The following is a 20003-nucleotide window of genomic DNA, read 5'->3' on the forward strand; positions in this document are numbered from 1 at the left end:
CCAATTATTCTTTAATTGGTACATCCATCTCACATGGTAATAACTAGAGGGACATTGTTTCAGTTGTGCTTATATGGATAATTCCACTGTATTTCGAATTACTTTCGTGTTTGAGCTGAATCACTTATCTTCGTCTGTCTCTGCAACTGAGTGGTCAATTTGACAGACTCTAATGCAGTGGACCCAGGAACAATTCTCTATACTTCCAGGAATTTTCTCTTGTTGGTATGGCTGGACTTGAGCACACTCTCCTTCATTAAGTCAACTCAAAGTCGAACCTCTTCAAAGTCAAAACGCCGGCAACGACAAGGAGTGCAGTGTGTTGACCACATTCACATCTGCGCTATATATGATCATGAAGTTATTGTCTGAGTTTGACCTAGGGGCCGATCAAAAATTATATGGTCTCCTCTTTTAAAAAAAGAAATTGATGTTCTACTGCCACGACGTTATCATAGATTTCTTTCTTCTTTCCATATCTACTATTCCAAGGTTTTCAATTCTCAACAGTCTATTAACTGTAGACTCTTTGCATAATGCTTATTTTATATAATCCTTTCTCCAAGTTTTCACTGGGCTTGTGAAGGACATTTCTACTAAATTTCCTTTGAACCATGTTTTTACGATTCTCGCCTCCACCCTAATCTTTTCAATACAGCTTAATACCAATTATCTCGTAGTACTTCAGTACTACAGTTGAAAAGTATTGTGTCCTGAGGCATGAAGAGATATAAGCGGAAACGAAGACTTTTTTGTAGGAAATGTCAAATGCTCGTGCATTTTCTTTACACCAAGCTGACTAAGATCAATGATATTATGAATTGTAATCAATAAACATTACTCACAATCAACCCTACAACTCCCAAATGATCATAGACCTGCACAGAAATGATGCTGCTGTAAATGAAAATTAATTTTTGTTATTTTGGCGAATTTTATGTGATAATTGTAAATCGTATGTCTTACTAACCTTCATAATAGCGTTTTTCATATAACTCTAGTTCTGGGGGTTTCGTTAAGTGGGCTATTTAGGTTTTTATGTTGGTAACACCACGTAGTGCTCTGTATGAAAATCCCTGACTGTGCTGTGTGCAGTCTGTGGCTGGGTGGACTACTTGTTGGAATATTCGTTAGTGTAGTGTTGGGCAGTTGGATGTGAACAGCACGTAGCGTTGGGTTATTGGAGGTGAGCCACAAGCAGTGGTGGATATGGAGAGAGAGATGAACGCTATTAAGGTAAATATATTGTTTGTGCTCTATTAAAATCTTGCATTTGCTAACTGTGCCTATCAGTAGTTAGTGCCTTCAGTAGTTAGAATTTTTATTTAGCTGGCAGTATTGGTGCTTGCTGTATTGCAGTAGTTCGAGTGACGAAGGTTTTTGTGAGGTAAGTGTTCCATGAATGGTATAGGTTATCGTTATTCAGAGCCATTCTTTTGTAGGGATTATTGAAAGTCAGAGTGCGTTGCGCTAAAAAAAATAATGTGTGTCAGTTTATTGATGATCAGAATAAGTAGAGAGAGAAATGTCTGAGTATGTTCAGTTTTAGTCAGCTGTGTCTGTATCAAACAACGTAGAAGTCTACGAGTACAGTAATTTATAATTTTTCTAAGGGAATGTTATATATGTCGACTCTTAGCCGAGGATACCCCACTGGAATCTTTGGATTTTTTCTTCTAGTTTCTGTAATTAGTGTAGTTATGGTTGATAGCTAGCGCGTAATTGTACAGAAAATCTCCTTTGTAGTTGTAGTTATTAATTGTTGTAATGTAAAATAGTGATGACGTGCATGTAGATTTGCACCGAGTATTTCGCAGTTGCGCATGCAATTAATTAGATGTTATTTTCAGTGCTATGTTAACGTTTTTATTATTTCACTCTTCAAATTGTGCTTTTCTGTGTTATCGTGTGGAATATTGGGACAATTATGGTGTGTGAGAAACGTAATACTAGGCTCCAAAGTAAACTGAGAAATAACAGTGAATACGAGAGTAGTGTGTTAGCGCCGCTGTGTAATGAATTAACTAATATTCAACATAGTAATTTGGTAATTGTGCATACGGAAGTGGACCAGAAGGCAAATAATGGTGTAGACAGTGAAACAATTAGTGAACAGGGTAGTTTTGTCGATTTATCGGTCGGCAACAGCTCGCCCCAGGAACCCGAAATCACAGGACACAATCTGGCAAATACCGTAAATTTAGGTTTTGCGACCTCACGTTTTTCTCAATTAAGTCAAGACTTTCTCTCTGCTTCTCAAAATGCGAATGTTGCCGGTGCAAATGCAATGCCGGAAAGCACAGAGGAACTTGTTGCGAACACTAATACATTGTTATTGCAATTCATGCAACGAATGGAACAAAATCAGAAACAAATGGGACAACAGCTTCAAAAGTTAGACCCAATGGAACAAAATCAGGAACGAACACAGCAACAGTTAGAAAAGTTAGACGCGATGGGACAAAATCAGGTACGAACACAGCAACAGTTACTAAAGTTAGACACAATGAAACAAAATTTTCAAAAGTTAGATACAGTCGAGCAAACGCTTGAACGAACAGGTGAAGTTTTAACTGCTGAGTTACTTAAAATTGAATCTAAATGTCAAAAAGTCTGTAATGACATATAAACAGAAATTTGTGAGCATTTTCAGTCTATATTTTCGCGGCATGAAAATGCATTACAGAATCACGAAGCAGCCATAAAAGAACTGCAAACTATTGTTCATGAAAATCACGAGACCTTGCAGGCTAAAATTAACCCAGTTGCATCTACCGATTCGGTTACGCAACTTGCAAAAACTAAAGAAAACTTCATGGGCACAGTAGATGCGCTTTCAATACAAATGGACACTCTGAAACTTGGTTCAGAAAAACACACTCAGGAAATCAATTCATTATCGGAGAAAGTAGCCGAACTTTCGGATCAGTTCACTATCTTATCTACAAAGGTAGATGATGATCTGAACGACACAAGACCAATAGCATTTACTAACACAGAAGGGTACGAACAAATTAGAAAATTCAAACAAAATCAGGATGAAATTAATACGCAACACATAAGAAAAATCAGGGAATTACACATTTCAGATGAGACTCACGCTCCGACACGAGAAGAGGGATTCAGAACTAAGGAAAAGTCACAAAGTGACAACACACGGTATTTTGGAAATTATGAAAGAAATTGGCATGGTGCACCGAATTTTGAGGTGGAACCGCCGACACGACGTAACAATGACCGATATGCGACTCGCCGAGATGATGAATTTGACCATAAGCTGTTCATTACTACAGGTAAATTCAAAACATTTAAGAATTCTGGGAACGACATTCATCCACAAGCATGGCTTCATCAATTCTCTCACTGTTTTCCTCCCAACTGGTCATTAGAGCACAGACTGGAATTTATGTGTGGCTATTTAGAGAATAAACCAGCTGTAAGAATGCGATCGGTCATTCGCGATTTTCACAGTGTAGGAGAATTTTATGATGCCTTCCTCTCAACATATTAGTCTCAAGCTACCCAAGACCGAGTAAAACATTGCATCATAATGATGAAGCATTTTGAACAGTCTGAATTTTCGAGTCCGGCAAAATATTTTGAAGACATGTTGCACAAAAATCAGTACCTGTCTAATCCATACAGCCCCTCAGAACTCATACGTATTTGTTTAATCAAATTGCCTGAACATTTAAGACATATTTTATTGGAAGGACGTTGCAAAGACGACATAGAAGGTTTTCAGGGACTTTTACAAGAATTAGAAATTGACACAGACAGTCGCGGGACGTGAAACCAGGAGAACAACAATTACAGGTCACATCCGTCGCAATACCGTGACGACAGAAATAATAACTGGACACGACAAGGCTATTCTTACAACGCAAGTCGTGACCAAAGCAGACACCACCCTTATGACAACCGTTGGCCGCGTAATAATAATTACAGGGAAATGTCACCTCTCTGCAGTAATAACTATGACAGAGACAATCAGAGAAACAGACAATACGGTAACCATTATAACTATTATCAAGGGAGACAGAATTACTTCAGACGAAATGGTCCACTGCACAGTTACGACGCATGGAGACATTCTCCACCACGTGACCGACAAGAAGGAAATTACAGAATCTGCCGACATGACGATATAACGTTAACAATAGACCAGAATTTAATCAGAATTGGCGGTATTCAAACAGGGCAGGGCCTTCTCGACAAGCTTAAATTGTAGTGGTTTGGTCTCCAAATCCCAATAACAAGGCGCGACAGCTAATAGATCATCGTGCATTACAATTTCTTATGTCTTCGAAATTAATTCATGACAAGTTAAAACGTTGGGCATTCTTTCTGCAAGAATTGCACTTCGCAATAGTCTACATTCTCGGCAAGGAGAACATTGTTGCGGACGCGCTATCACATGCACCGGCTGATCTTGAGAAAAGTAACACAGGAGGCAACCTCGAGAAAAATTTCAGTATTCTTTACATTCAGGAAGACGCCTTTGAAAACTTCATCACCACATCTTTAAAGGACGTTTCTCATGAACAAAATAAAGATCCGATTTGGAAAGACATCAAAAGTAAATGGCATGAAAAGACACACACGCGGATTTGTCATTACTGTCTGGTTAGAAACAACATACTCTTCAAACGCTGCACTGTTGATGACAAGCTATGGGTACTTTACATTCCTGACGATTTTGTTAATGAGCTCATCTGGTACATTCATTTCAGCTACGTACATTTTGTCCCACGAAAATGTTATCATATTCTTTGGGTGACTTGTTATTTTAACAATACGGAAAAGAGAATTCGAAGAGTCTTGTCTATTAGTAAACTTTGTCAAAAGGCTAAACCATCTACTATCTCACATCGTGCTCTGTTGTTTCCTAACATTCCTTCTAAATTACAAGAATTTGCTACTGTTGATCTCCTGGGACGCCTTGTCAGAACATCGAATGGATTTCGGTTGAACTTACTTAAAAATTTGTTTCTTCCACACCACTACGTAAAGCCACTGAATGGTCTGTATCCAACGCTTTTGTTAAAAATTTCTTACATGAAGTTGGACACGTTAGTAAAGTCATTTCAGATAAAGAACCGCAATTCAGATCTGCTGTTTGGTCACACATGCTTCTTAATCGTAAAATCAAACCTGTTTTTATTTCATTGTACTCACCACATTGTAAAACGTCTGAATGGATTATGAAAGAAATCAATAAGCTTTGCAGACTTTATTGTCACAGGAAGCATCAGTATTGGGATGGATATTTACACTTACTTCAAAACGTGCTGAATGAAATGCCTCATGACTCCATTGCTTTACCACCTATTCTTGTACTGAAGAATTAAGAACCACCAAATAGAATCAGAGGGCTTGTATCTTTTCCGAATATGCGTAAACTTTGACACAAAGACATAATTGATTTGGCTATTAAAAATATTAATTCTGCTGCAGACAAAAGGAGAAAATTTCACGCTAAAGAAAATGTAAAGAAACTATATATTGGTCAGAAAGTTCTCATTAGGGCCCATTCATTGTGGTTGAGTCTCAAATTCTTTCTGATTTACAATGGACCTTACAGATCCGACGTATACCACATGATAATTACGTTTAAGTTTATATTCTGTGTACTAGGAAGAGAAAATGGTTGCACCACATTTCACATGTAAAACCGTTTATTGAGAGATAATTTGCTTTTTAACTAAGTCTTTGTCATAAAATTTTTCACTTCACATTACTAGTATGCATTGTCACACTTAGAAACTGTTCACATGCAGCAATGTTTTGAAGTCAGCTATCCAGGCAAGGACCTAGGGAACATATTTAGACAGTAATTACGAATGCATTGTTATAGTGAACAGATGACACAGTGTTATTGTGTGTACAGTCTTGCTTGTTCGTTGCACGATTACATAATGGTTATAAGGCTTAAATATTTGGAATATTTACTGCTAATGAGACTTCAATGCAACATTTTGGTTCACTTGGAAAGACATTCTTTATTTAAAGTACTTTCTGTGAGATTACACATGACTTAGTATTTGGTTTGTTTGACAGCTACACGATTATATTATGACGCTACAAATGTGTGACACAATTTACATTATTGCTTTTGCAGTGTATCTGTTTTATATCTGCACAGTTTTTCTGAATTCTTCTGGAAAGTAAAACATGCTTTAGTAGTAACTTTGTGGAATATCGACAATGAGACAGCCTTTCCCGTAGAACAACAACAGTACTTCCTTAATCACGGTAATAAGCGTAATAACTACGATATCTATACACAAAGCATTTCACTTTTGTTTATTACGAGGTAAGGACATTGACGTCTACAGAACTATGGACGACGATAATTACGACACTTGCCACATTTTTACCATTAAGTAACGACAGAGATTATTTTACAACAAGATGCACAGTTTAGCGCTACAGTACATGTATTTGAGTGATTAATTTTGTACTTAAAACCTTTATTTTCAAAGATTTTTGAATTAAAAAGATACAAAGAAGGTTTTCGGTGGTACATTTCATTCCATTGCTGTAATCTGTAACACCTGAGGGTATAATTACATTAATTCTCAGTGGGCACACTCCTACTTTGTGTACTAAGCGTGTGGCAAGCGTTAGAAGCCCTAGCTCTTATGGTATTTGCTTATACTACTTTACACATCTGTACCATATTTCTCAAACACAGAATTACATAACTATCTGAACATTTATGACAGAGAAAATTATTTTTTTTACTACATCAGTGAATTCGCACTTATGAAATTGTATCTTGTCTGTAATTTGTGAACTGTTCATATTTTTTCAGAACCATTGTGATACTATGATACAAAGGTATCATAATTTTTGAAGTATGTTTGAGGTAGTTGACGTAACTGAAACGAGCAGAGAGCAATTTTTTTAGGTTTTGAAATTACTGAAAGAAGCTGCGACGATTTGGAGATGTGATTGATCTGTTATGATCATGTTATTATGAGAACGATGTGTATTATGCTGGTGAGATACGTTTATTATCAATAAGATGATGCTATACAAGGAATGTGATTATGTGTTTATATGTATATGAATAATGAGAAAAGGTAAGGGACGCTGGTTTGTGAAAAGGATGTTGGAAACCAAGCATCATACTTTAAGAGTTATGAAATGTGTGTACATGCATGAATGTATCACAACACTACTATTCATAAGATTTCGTTTCTACACATTTCTACTGTAATTTCTCGACCGGTGAAATTTTATTTGTATCAATCTGTCACTGTAGTCGAAACTGCTGTCGTAAATATTTCGGTAAGGAAGGTAAGTGACCTTGACGTAATGCATTGTGGGTGCCTAGCTGCGTGACGGTCGCTGGGAAAAAAAACCATTAGGTGGAGAAAAAAGAGCCCATTAACCTCGCTGTTGACATTTCTTTGTAGAAAGCACCGCAAATTCTACATGCTCGTACTTGAAGACATATAACTCCACATTGGAGCTCGTAATTCCTGATATTTACTGAAATACCATACACCTAGTGAATGACGTTTCATGCTTTGATTTATATGCCTATTTGATCATATTGTTTAATATCTAGTTTCTAGCTGTGCTGCAGCATTGGTTAAAATAAAATTTATTGGATGTACTATCACTATTTTCTGTCTTCACAACCAGTAAATAATAATTTTATGATCTACTTTCTTAAAAAAAGGGGGGAGCACAAATAGACATTTCCTGTCACAGGAACTGCATATATAATTTTTCAACGATTTGCTAACTTTTTTGGTAAATTTATTGTGATGCATCACTCTAGTGGTAAGATCTGATGTAGATATTAGACATTTCATATCTTTACTGTAATATTATTTCTGCTTGAGCTTTATCATGTTTAGGTATAGGTTACTGCATTTGTTGTTGCTGTTTGTCAGGCATAGTTCTACTGAAATTTACATTGTATTAAGCCAGTTTTACTACTAAGTTATTTTTTTTTGTTGCTGCACATTGGTTCATATTAGTTTAATGTTGCATTTGCTTTGCTGATTTAGATATACTGCTGCTTGCTTTGCCAATTTGCATCTTTTGGCCTTTGCTGTTTGTGTTAATTGTTTTGTGCTGCTGGATTGTCTCATTCCTAAGTTTATGCATCTGAGCTCAGTAGATTTAAGTTGGCTTAAGAGGGGTAGGCTATATAAGAGAATGAGTTGTGATGAATTGGAAGAAATGCATTGACAAGATATAAGAAAAAGGTTTAACCAAAAAAAAAAGAAGTGTACAATGAAGAAAAAATGATTTTGAAAGAGGATATGAACAAAAAAGTAGGGTTTAGGGACAACAGGTTTAGGTAGGATTATCTTGGAAACAAATTATGAACAAAGGGAGATCTCTGAGAAGTAAAGAAAATTTCGTTTGCAAATCAAATACTATAAATACTGCAGTATGAAATATTATAATGAAAACAAACTCCATCTCTTAGTTTTGTCTTAGTTGGCTATGTGTTTTTGTACCCTTGTGTATTTGTGTTATTCCTGTCTTTACATGTTTAGCTTATAAGAGTTATGTTGTAGAATGTTTCTAATACTGAGCTACATTCACTATGATGAGGAATACTGTTATCCTCAAATATAATTTGCATTAATAATATGTTATTTATTTTATTAAGATAGTTAGACATTATTTATTCTGTTCTGTTTTAATGCTCATGTGTTAATGTTTCGAAAGTATTCTCCTTTTATATTTATTCACTTATGTCGTAATTCCTGTAACACTGATGTATATGTTTATTTCTATTCTTTTGTAAAGCTTGTATTACTACAAATGTTATCGATATTATTATGATCTTTAATGACTTTTCTGTACCTTTATAATTGTATTCTCATGTCGTAAATTTGTAATTGTATAGACACCAATTCTCCAAATTAAGTAATTTCATTTCACTGCACACATTTCTGTTGGTAATAGTATATGCACAATATGTGATAAAAAGAAGGACTATTAGTGCTCGCACATGTGTTGATAATTCAGCAAGGGACTGGTTAACAGCATTTCTGGTGCTAAGGACATTCCAAAAAGTTTGTGAGTGAACAGGTGGCTGTTTATGGATTTGCTATATTGCCCACAAGACTCTATGATGGTGACTGTGCATCCGCACAGTTGCAACACATGGATGCTGGCCATCTCCACACGGACTACAGTGGGTCTGCACCTTTGGTGGCCCACCAATACCACTATCTCTACAAGGACTACAGTGGGTCTGCACCTTTGGTGGCCAACCATTACCACAATCTCGATCAGGACTACAATGGGTCTGCTCTGTGATGACCTACCTACCAATATTCTTCAAAACTTCGACTGGCTCTGCTGTGAGTTTGCTCTGTTGTGGCCTATTACCTGTCTGCATGTCAAGAGTTAGCATTGTCTTTTATTTGGAAGGACAACACTAATTCTTCAAGACTGCATGGAAGTCCACTACTTCCCTGTGCATTTTCTTTTACTGGTCAGACTTCACATTACTGTGATGAATGATCAGGACTGCCTTTATGGACTGTGATAACAATCTTCGATTTTGACCAACATTGTATCAATACGTGTCTGCATTTGATATCTTTGGTAAATCGGTATTGGGCACTGCTCAAAACAATTTGTAAAATTTTTCGTGGGGAGCATGGCGGCGATGTAAGTGGGGTATTTAGGTTTTTATGTTGGTAACGCCACGTAGCGCTCTGTATGAAAATTACTGACTGTGCTGTGTGCAGTCTGTGGCTGGTTGGACTCATTGTTGGAATACTCGCTTATGTAGCGTTGGGCAGTGGGATGTGAACAGCACGTAGCTTCAGGCAGTTGGAGGTGAGCCACCAGCAGTGGTGGATATGGAGAGGGAGATGCCAGAGTTGTGAGCGGATGATCTGGACGTGTGTCTGTCAGAAAAGGAAATTTGGTTCATTGGATGTCACAATATATATATATATATATATATATATATATATATATATATATATATATATATATATATATATATACTGACTTTTGAATGTTATTAAGCTAAATACATTGTTTGTTCTCTATTAAAATCATTCATTTTCTAGCTGAGTCTATCAATAGGTAGTGCCTTCAATAGCTAGAATCTTTTATTTAGCTGGCAGTATTGGTGCTCACTGTACTGCAGTAGTTCGAGTAACGAAGATTTTTATGAGGTAAGTGATTCATGAAATGTATAGATTATTGTCAGTCAGTGCCATACTTTTGTGGGGATTATTGAAAGTCAGATGGCATTGCCCTAAAAATATATTGTGTATCAGTTTAGTGATGATCAGAATAACTAAAAAGAGATCTGCCTGAGTATGCTCAGTTTTACTCAGCTTCTTGTAAATTAAATAACGCAGAAGTTACCAGCATAGTAATTCATAATTTTTGTAAGGGACATTTCAACAATGATGAACTGATATTCATCTGGACTTTAAAATTCTTTGTTTCCGACGATTAATAACCAATGGCAGATCTTGAAAAGTGTTAGATGGTTTTTAACAATTCCTACAAACGAGGTTAAGTAAATGGGTGCCTTTCGACGATTAATAACGAACGGAATTTAATGAAAAATCGTTTATGGTTTCTATGGAGCCCACCAATTCCTTTTCACTGTTAAGGAATTGGGTGCCAATATTGAAATGTGAGCGCATATGTCATGAAAAATCGAAAGTGTAGTGCCTTCAGAAACTCTAGCCTTATGTAGAAAATATGTTCATGAAAGTAGGTGATCAGTGATTATATGAGTTGAAAGTAAGTGACAGCAGCAGCATATTAAAGAGAATGGTACCTTTTACAGAAATGTAACATTAGATAAGCTTTGTGCAGGGCTGGTACTGCATTTGGGAACTCTTACGAAAAACCAACCAGTTGAATGGTTTCATAGAGAATTCAAATCATTTTGTACATCATTTTGTTGCTCTAGGAGAGATATGGATGGATAACCCGACGCACAAACTTGTGTTGTGACGGCCAGAGGCGGCTGGTAATGCTTGGATATCTCCAATCGTTGGTAGCTTCGACTTGTGGGAAGGATGTCCACTAAATCCAGTGATAAGAATCGATGAAAGAGCAGTTAATGCCAACTACAACCGGATCTGTTACATTTATTTGCATTAATGAAAGAAGTTCACTGCCCCTTATGTAATACAGAACTGACCACTAGAGCTCACGAGAGGTGCACCCGCTAGTATAAAAGGAGGTGTCGAGTTTGTGCTGTCATTGAAGAAGCTGTAACAGCAGGTGAGTACAGTGACTTTAGACGTGGACTAGGCTCTCGATATGACCTGAGTAAGAAATCGATCAGGAACATTTCAGTGCCTATAAAGCTGTTCAACTGTTGCTGAATGAGAGTGTGTAGTGGAAACCGGAAGGAACAACCACAGCTACACAACACCAGACAGACCTCAGGCCCAGACAGACAGCGTCGAGCTGCTGCACAGCAAAATAGTAATGGAGGAGAAAAACAAAAAATTTAGCTGTCTGCAACAACTTCCAGGTGTAGCTGATGTTTAAAGTACGCATTGATTGCGTAACGAGTGTAAACACAGAGCAATGAGTAGTCATCAAAATCTTCTGGGTTTGAGGCCGCATTGCCAACTATAAAATTCCGACGTTTCGACGACTGTGGCAAGACGCCTTCCCCAGAGAGTACTGCTAACTGCAGTTGCGGAAATGTCGGAATTTTATAGCTGACAATGCGGCCTCAAACCTAAAAGAATTTTATTGACTGTGATAACGGTCTCACTGTCTCTGCAAGTGAAAGTCAGGAACGCCTGATTCAGCAACATGACATCATTGCGAAGCAGTTCTAATGATATTCTGTTAACGGGAGAAGTGTGGCATAGCTACACCTAAGGATTACCCAAGAACACCTTTCAGCCTGAAAACGTCCTTAAAAGAAGGTCTAAACTCTGAAGCTGTGCCATAGTCTATCAAGGAACGCTGAATCAGGGCACAAAGTCTGTTCACACCCTCTGCAGCACTGACAAATGAAGGCCACCTCTGGGTTATATGATGACGTTTCGCAGCCGCTACCAGTTTGAAGTCTACGAATCCGCAACAGACCAGCCGTGAGGGGCTATTTTAAATCTAAAGGCTGCCAAACCCGCTAGTCGCAATGATAACCCACTGAAGGTGAGGGCCACGCTGATCTTCTGTGGATAAAGAACTGGTCTCTCTGACAGAAAGTTGGTCAGCTTAAGAATAGGTTGCCTAGTGCCTAGAGCTGCCATATGCTGGGACTGAAACTCAGTGTGCCCTCCACGTCGCTGTTGAAACTTTTCTCGCTATCACAGCTATTGTCATGAGTGGTATGCAGATTACCGTGAAAACGCCTGAGTACAATACATTCAACGAGAGTGGTGAGGCTACGATGGAGGTCCACAGGCCGGCCGGAGTGGCAGTGCGGTTCTAGGCGCTACAGTCTGGAACCGCGAGACCGCTACGGTCGCAGGTTCGAATCCTGCCTCGGGCATGGATGTGTGTGATGTCCTTAGGTTAGTTAGGTTAAAGTAGTTCTAAGTTCTAGGGGACTGATGACCTCAGTAGTTAAGTCCCATAGTGCTCAGAGCTATTTGAACCATTTTTGAGGTCCACAATTACACTAGTCTGTAATGGAAGTACCAACCACCATGCACGAGGCTGTAGGATTGAGTTTAGGCAACACCAGGCGCTTTGATCACAGATTATACGTGGGGAACTGACACACTGCTTGGCACCTTCACAGAGTGCGCTTGTTGCTTGGAAGGTACCATGCCGTCCTGACGAGGAGACTGAATTACTATAAAAGCCACAGCAATAAATGGGTATTAATTTAATACTGTCTCATTGATGCCTTCGGTGGGACTGTTCCGAACCAGCATAATGGATAACATTCAGTGAATCGGCATAATTTCGAGTCAGAAGTGTTTACATTGGCTGCTGTACATCAGCAGTCATCATTGACATCGCTTATTAGGCAGTGCAGTGAGTGACTAATTTTTGTTGGTTTGTTTCCTTTTTTTGTATGAGGCTATGTAGCCGTGGTGGCCGAGCGGTTCTAGGCGCTACAGTCTGGAACCGCGTGACCGCTACGGTCGCAGGTTCGAATCCTGCGTCGGGCATGGATGTGTGTGATGTCCTTAGGTTAGTTAGTTTTACGTAGTTCTACGTTCTAGGGGACTGATGACCTTAGAAGTTAAGTCCCATAGTGCTCAGAGCCATTTGAACCATTTTTTTTGACGCTATGTAGAGTCACCAGGATATTCAAATAAATAAGAGTGACAGTTTTTAAACCACAGGATCCTGCAGAGCTGTCGCAGTTCCAGGGTAACTATAGAGAGGATTATATGTAGTCAATAAAGTTCTTCTGGGTTTGAGGCTTCAGACGCAGAAGAATTTTGTTGACTGTGAAAACGGCCGCGGAGACCTACGTTTACACGATTATTTATGGTCGACAAGGTGCAATATCGTAATTTGTTGGGGCATGCATTACCTTACACTAGGACAGTGCAGCTAACTTGTGATATCTGTAGGAGATCTGGCTGTAAAGCATAGCAGATCATTGAGTCGCGCTGGGCCTGAGATATGGGACTCAGGGAATGGCAGGATTGGGTGTGGATGAGGCCTTACTCAGTTACCATTGGTTGCTCAGTATTTTTTAAAATCACGTACACTTTATTTGGAAGCAATTACAAATGAGGTTGAATACAAGGAACAGTTATCCAATTTGACTGCTAAGACACAGTGTCTAATAAAAAATTATTAACCAAGTTGCACTCACGGCTGAAGGCTTTATTGACCAGAAATTCAAATTATTTTTCTGCTGAAGTCCCCTATAGTAATAACTCAAAATTAAAATATTTAAAAAAAACAATCATCACAATCTGATTAAACCAAGAGAGAAGTGGGCCTCAGACAGTGCCCCAAGGATCCTCCTGGGAAAGTAGATCAACTTCGTAACTGATGACACAGGCAGCCACGAGTTGTATTCACTTAACTGGATGGCAACTCTAACTAGTGACAGTGTAAACGCAGACAACCACTCTTGCATAATCTACCTAACGAATGGTAACCGACACAACGATCGGATAACCCAGGCATGGCGGAACTGGCAGACAGCACTGCATCTTCAGAATCCGGTGTTTAGAACATCCAGAAGCAGAAGGAACCACTATGAGCAAGGTAGTCCAAAAGAACAAAATATCGGAACCATAATCAGGGATGTTGTCGAACTACATGCCTTATCGTCCAGCAGTGGCAAGGTGAGGAAAGGTATACTGCCGCGGAAATATGCTAACCTCCAGGAGAGGTAACTGCGGTGTTAGCGGCCAACAAGCAGAAAAATACCGCTGGTTGAACTTCATCAATAAACACAAGGAACTCACTAATAATAATGAGTGGAGGACAGCTAATTAATTTCGCCAACTTCAAACACTCCACTCATTGCTCTTTGTCTCAGCGAGCCTGTGAGCAGCAATGTGCGAACAAACAACATGATCTCAAAATAGTGGAGGTTTCACTACTGGGTTAATGTTCACTCAACTCAAACGTCCTGGATCCGGTGGACAACCAGGTTGTGGCCCTCGCAACTACAGCCTCTCAATCCAGCAGTGCCTGCATGCCACCAGCAGTCCCATCGTGTCCTCGCGCTCCGGCCCTCACCGTTCCTCCATCCCAACCGAACTCTGCAACACACTCTGACCGAGAAAACACTTGACGTTCTTTCAAAAACAGTACCATCGTACTTGATATCGATAAACGTTGCTTCCACTCGTGTACAGACAGTGCTAGTAAACGTAGTGGCACCAGTAGACACAAAAAATGGTTCAAATGGCTCTGAACACTGTGGGACTCAACATCTTAGGTCAGAAGTCCCCTAGAACTTAGAACTATTTAAACCTAACTAACCTAAGGACATCACACACACCCATGCCCGAGGCAGGATTCGAACCTGCGACCGTAGCAGTCCCGCGGTTCCGGACTGCAGCTCCAGAACCGCACGGCCACCGCGGCCGGCACTAGACACAAAAAGAAAACGAGTCGCCACTGTCCCTATTGCATGCCAACCTACCAACGGCACCAACGTGTGCCGCAATACGGCTCAGGGCCTTTATACATAGAATATTTGCTGTTCTTACTGATATAATGTCAGTAAAGTGCGCACTAGTTTGTTATGTAGCATAATTCAGAATGGAGTTTGCATGACGACCAGAAACGTGTGCATCAACTGTAAGTGAAGCCACTGAAATTCTGAAGGACCTGGTGGCCACAACAGTCCAGGACAACATTGAACACAACCGGGTTAATGAGGGGTTACAGAAGGAACTGTATGCCTCACAGGGAGACACAACCTCAAGGAGAGCATATCAAAATCTTAGTGGACACCTCTGTCTCGTCCATTGATCCTATGGCACCCAATCGCTTTACAGCAAGGATGTAAGGGTATTCGATGGAGATGTGCCGCCATTATGGGATTTGTCTGAGGAAACGAGTCTGCATATTAATAAGTTACGGTTAGTGCGTGGACGCTAAAACGTATGTCGTGTACCATGAAACCCTCAGTACAGACTTCTGACCAGCTGGCGGAAAGGCTTGCCCAGTGATATCTTAAGCAGAATAGGGCCAGGTTTTTCAGGGAAAAAGTCATTGGGTTAACGGAGAAGGACAATGAGCCACAGTTCGTAAAGTGCACTCACATATTTATGAACTGACACAATACAGGGGCAGTATACTATTTTCCTTTTGCTGGAAACAGAAAATAGGGCGTTGGATGCATTCGTAAGGCGTATTTTGGCGGATATGTCGCAGCCGCAGAGAAAGGGAAATCTCGTGATTTTAAAGCTTCAGAAGCTATCGTCGTCGCAACTCAGAAACGAATTAACCTAGGTGTCCTCTCCTCTCACATCAAGTGTTACAGATGTTGACATGTGCGCCACGTAACGAAACAATGTCCACACCCGCAGTGTTTTGAGCTTGGTAACATTGGGCATAGGGCTCGTGACTGCAAGAGCATGAAGCGGGATGAACAGAACCGAAGGCAGCGTTCGTTAAACGCAAATGGGAATGCCTTGACCGTCGAAGATCGTTCCCCATAAATACGTACATTGCAAAAGTGTTTTGTTGCTTCCTTGATTCAGTGAATAATAACGGAAATAAATCGCAGTACATATGACGGTTCTCTCTTGGATATGGGAAATGACAGCTCTCCACTCTCTGGAGTGGGTAACACTGAGGTGGCCTCACTCGGAACATCATAATCAATTTATCATAGCGGCTAAGCGTTTTAAGGAGCGTATGGATCTGTTACCACACTTTGATGAGGGGTGCTGTGCAATTTTCTGACTTGATTTTCTGAACAAGCATGGCACTATAATTAATAGTTCGCGGCGTATGATCGAGTTCAATTGAACTCTGTTTTCGCTGGGTAAGAGAACTGATAGAGAATCAATATAACAAAGTGTACTGTCATGAAGATGTTACCAACTAATTTGCGTACAAGTACGCTAAAGGTGGGACAACTTACCAACGGGTACAATGACTTACGAAGGTGCGGACTTACGAAGGAAATTGAAGCTCATGGCATAACCATTGAAACACAATGAGTCGCATTGTGTGGTTTGCAAGTTCATAGTACGTGTTATGGGGAGAGATTTTTGTTCCTGTAAGTTTGAACAGTTTTGGCATGGACGTGGTTAGTCTACCAAAGGGTCTAATAGTCACCATGTTGACCATCTTATAGAAACGGTATTGATAGAGTGAGTACTCGCTGTAGCCACAAGCATATCATTAACACTTCTGCATTACATGAGGAAGTTAAACACTTGCAAGAGAAAGATGAGGAAGACATGTATGAATTGCTGCATAGACCTGGGGTAAGGCATACAAACTTGAGCACACTAAGAAGGAAGTCTGAGGTGCCGTAAGCACTAGTAAAAAGGTTGTCAGAGTGGCAGAAGATACCAACATCACATGTAGACTGTCGGGCTTTTAGGTCGTGGCCAACGCTTGAGACGCATGAACGCTTGCTGTGCATAATTTAGAATCAAAGTACTACGACATGCACATGACCATCCGTCGGCAAGCCACGGTGAATCTAGGACAACATACAGGAACGTAGCTGAGAAGTTTTTGTGGAGAATCAGAAAACAAGATGTTTAACACCATGTGAAAGGCTGTGTGGCATTTGCACAAAGAATAGATCTTAATCATCGACATTTTTCATTGTAAAGACAGCATCAAAATCTGTTGCAATGCTAAGCTTGGACGTCCTTGGGCCATCTTATAGGACAGCATCTGGAAACAAATATATTCCGACAGTTAAAAACACTTTTTCCGGTTCCTAGCAATGGTAGTGATTCAGGACCAACAACCAATACTCATGGCCAATATGATGGTTAACAATTAGATATTAACATTTGGTCTTCCTAATACAATAATTATAGATCGAGCTAAAAATTTTATGGCAGGCCTGTTGAAGCAGTTGCGTCATCCGCTCTAAATCCGAAAACTTTGCACTAGTCCTTTCCACACACAAGTGAATGGACATATTGAGAGCGTTCATCACACAGTTTCTAAATCTTAGAGCTATTATGTCAATAGAATGATAACTGGGACTCATGTCTTTAACACATCGACTCAGCAAATAATTCTAAATACACGTGGTTACTGGTATTTAACCCAAGGAGATGGTGTATGGTAGGAAAAAGACCTCTCCCTTCAAGATTCTGAAACCTAACTTAGGTGCTGGTGAAGAAACATCCAGCAAGTTCGTGAAGCGAGTCAGAAAGGTTTGGCAGAAGGTCAAACGAACGAATACGTTGCCATTAAAACGTCAGAAACGGACGGGACAACGTACTCAAAAATTGCAACTATATTGAGTGGGCCAGTGGAGTTTTGGTGACAAACCACTATACATCGAAGGGCAGAAGAAATAAGTCCATATTAAGTAACAGAAATAACATCACCAGTAAATGTGAATGTGCAACTTCCAACGATGGCATCTATTATTCATGTCAACCTAGTAATTGCTTAGATTTTCCATATCCTACTATTCCGCGCATTTATTCTTCCTGCGTAGTTTTTTGAAGTTCAATCTACTCTTCATGACTACTAAATTATGACCTAAGTCTATATCTGCTCCTGGGTGCCACTTACAATCTAATATCTGATTTCGGAATCTGTGTCTGATCATGATGTAATCTAACTGAAATCTTTTCATAACTCCCGGCCTTTCCCAAGTATACCTTGTCCTTTTGGTGTCTCTTGAGCCGCTACTAATATCTGAAATTTATCACTAAACTCAATTAAACTTTATTCTGTCTTATTCCCAATACGAAGCCTATATTCTTCCTTAACCATTTCTTTTGCTCCTTCCCCTACAACCGCTTTCTTATCCCCCATGACTATTCGATTTTCATCTCTCTTTATGAACAAAATACCCGTTCGGTATCCTCACATGCTTTCTTTTTCACTTAATTTTCTGCTTCCGATGCCGGCAGGTATACGTGAACCATCGTTGTCCGTGTTGGTCCGCCACCAATATTACATGAATGCAACGATCAATACCAGCCACATCAGTTCGCCCCAGACGTTATCTCTATTACGTTACTTCATCCGTTCATCTACACTATCTATAGTAAACAAAACCGGCTGATATGCCTCACGCTGCCGCATACATACCTGACACCTTTACCAGCGATCCCTTTGGAGGGAGATAGCTGCATACGTTCGTGAAGGAATTCCTGTTACATGCGTCACCATTCTCCCAAAGGCACACGTTACACATCTCCTTGAGGCGAAACATCAATGGCGCGCAACAGAGATTATAACGACTTGCTAAAGACTTTAGAGAGGTGGTTAGAGTGCGCAAATCCCTCCATACGGCAAACATTGGTTTGATATGGGAGGGACATGGCGAAATGACGCTGACACACAGCTACCTACTATTATGCCGACTATCGATAGGGAGTGGCAGCGGATTAATGCGTGCATAGTAACGATGGCCCGACTTGTCTACAGGGAGCCGGCCGCGGTGGCCGAGCGGTTCTAAGCCCTTCAGTTTGGAACCGCGCTGCTGCTATTGTCGTAGGTTCAGAGATATTTAAACCATTTTTTGTCTACAGGGAGTACTTGTGAGAAAGCGTCTATAGTACTCACTGGACGATGAGATACCTAGCATGCATCATATCGCAACCGACGGCCAACGATGACGACGACAACTCATTACCAAATCCGTCACGCCATTGACACAAATCCTTTCCCAAAAATCTGAAATAGTTACCGCTTTCGCCGTTCACTACCAAAACATCTACGGCTCTGGGATTACTGATTCGACAGCAACTGGCGAGATCTTGACTTACATCAGCCTCACCATCCCCGACGGAGAGAATACCCAAATGATGGAAGTAATCACTAGGGACGAAGTGGAAGCTGCCATCGCCAAGGATGTGTTAACAAATATCACGGTATGGATGGGATACTGTGCCTTTCGGACCAAAATGACCTCAAAATGGACCAGTATGTTTCAAGAACTTTTCACTAAAATGTTATAACCCTCACCTGTGTGTACGAACCTTCTTTCCTATACACCGTCTTAGCACCCTTCTCATGCAGACTGCAAGATTTTTCCCCTCATTTTGGCGGCGCTATATCGTCCCCTTATTCCCAGCATCCTTGCACGGGAACGAACGACCCCAGGTGTTCAGTTGAGTATGAAGACTGCAATTGGCGAATGTCTCGATGTGATAGCACTGCCCGCGACAAGCCGGATCCACGCAACTGTGGTCGCAACCGTCTGCAGTAGCGTATGCGACTAAGTGCATCACGATTCCCTATTCTCCATGATGTCCTGGATGAGCTTCCAACCCTCTTCCTCTCCCTCAACGTCATATAGGACATTAATGACAGCGCTAGCTCCCATATACAAGTCAGTGGTCGCTTAAAAAGTCGATCTATCCGATAAGGCTGCTCGCTATTTACATTGCTGTCCGCTTTCGCGCTGGAACCCCTCACTGGGAACC

This window comes from Schistocerca serialis, chromosome 6 (genome assembly GCF_023864345.2).
Source record: "Schistocerca serialis cubense isolate TAMUIC-IGC-003099 chromosome 6, iqSchSeri2.2, whole genome shotgun sequence".
Taxonomy (NCBI): domain Eukaryota; kingdom Metazoa; phylum Arthropoda; class Insecta; order Orthoptera; family Acrididae; genus Schistocerca; species Schistocerca serialis.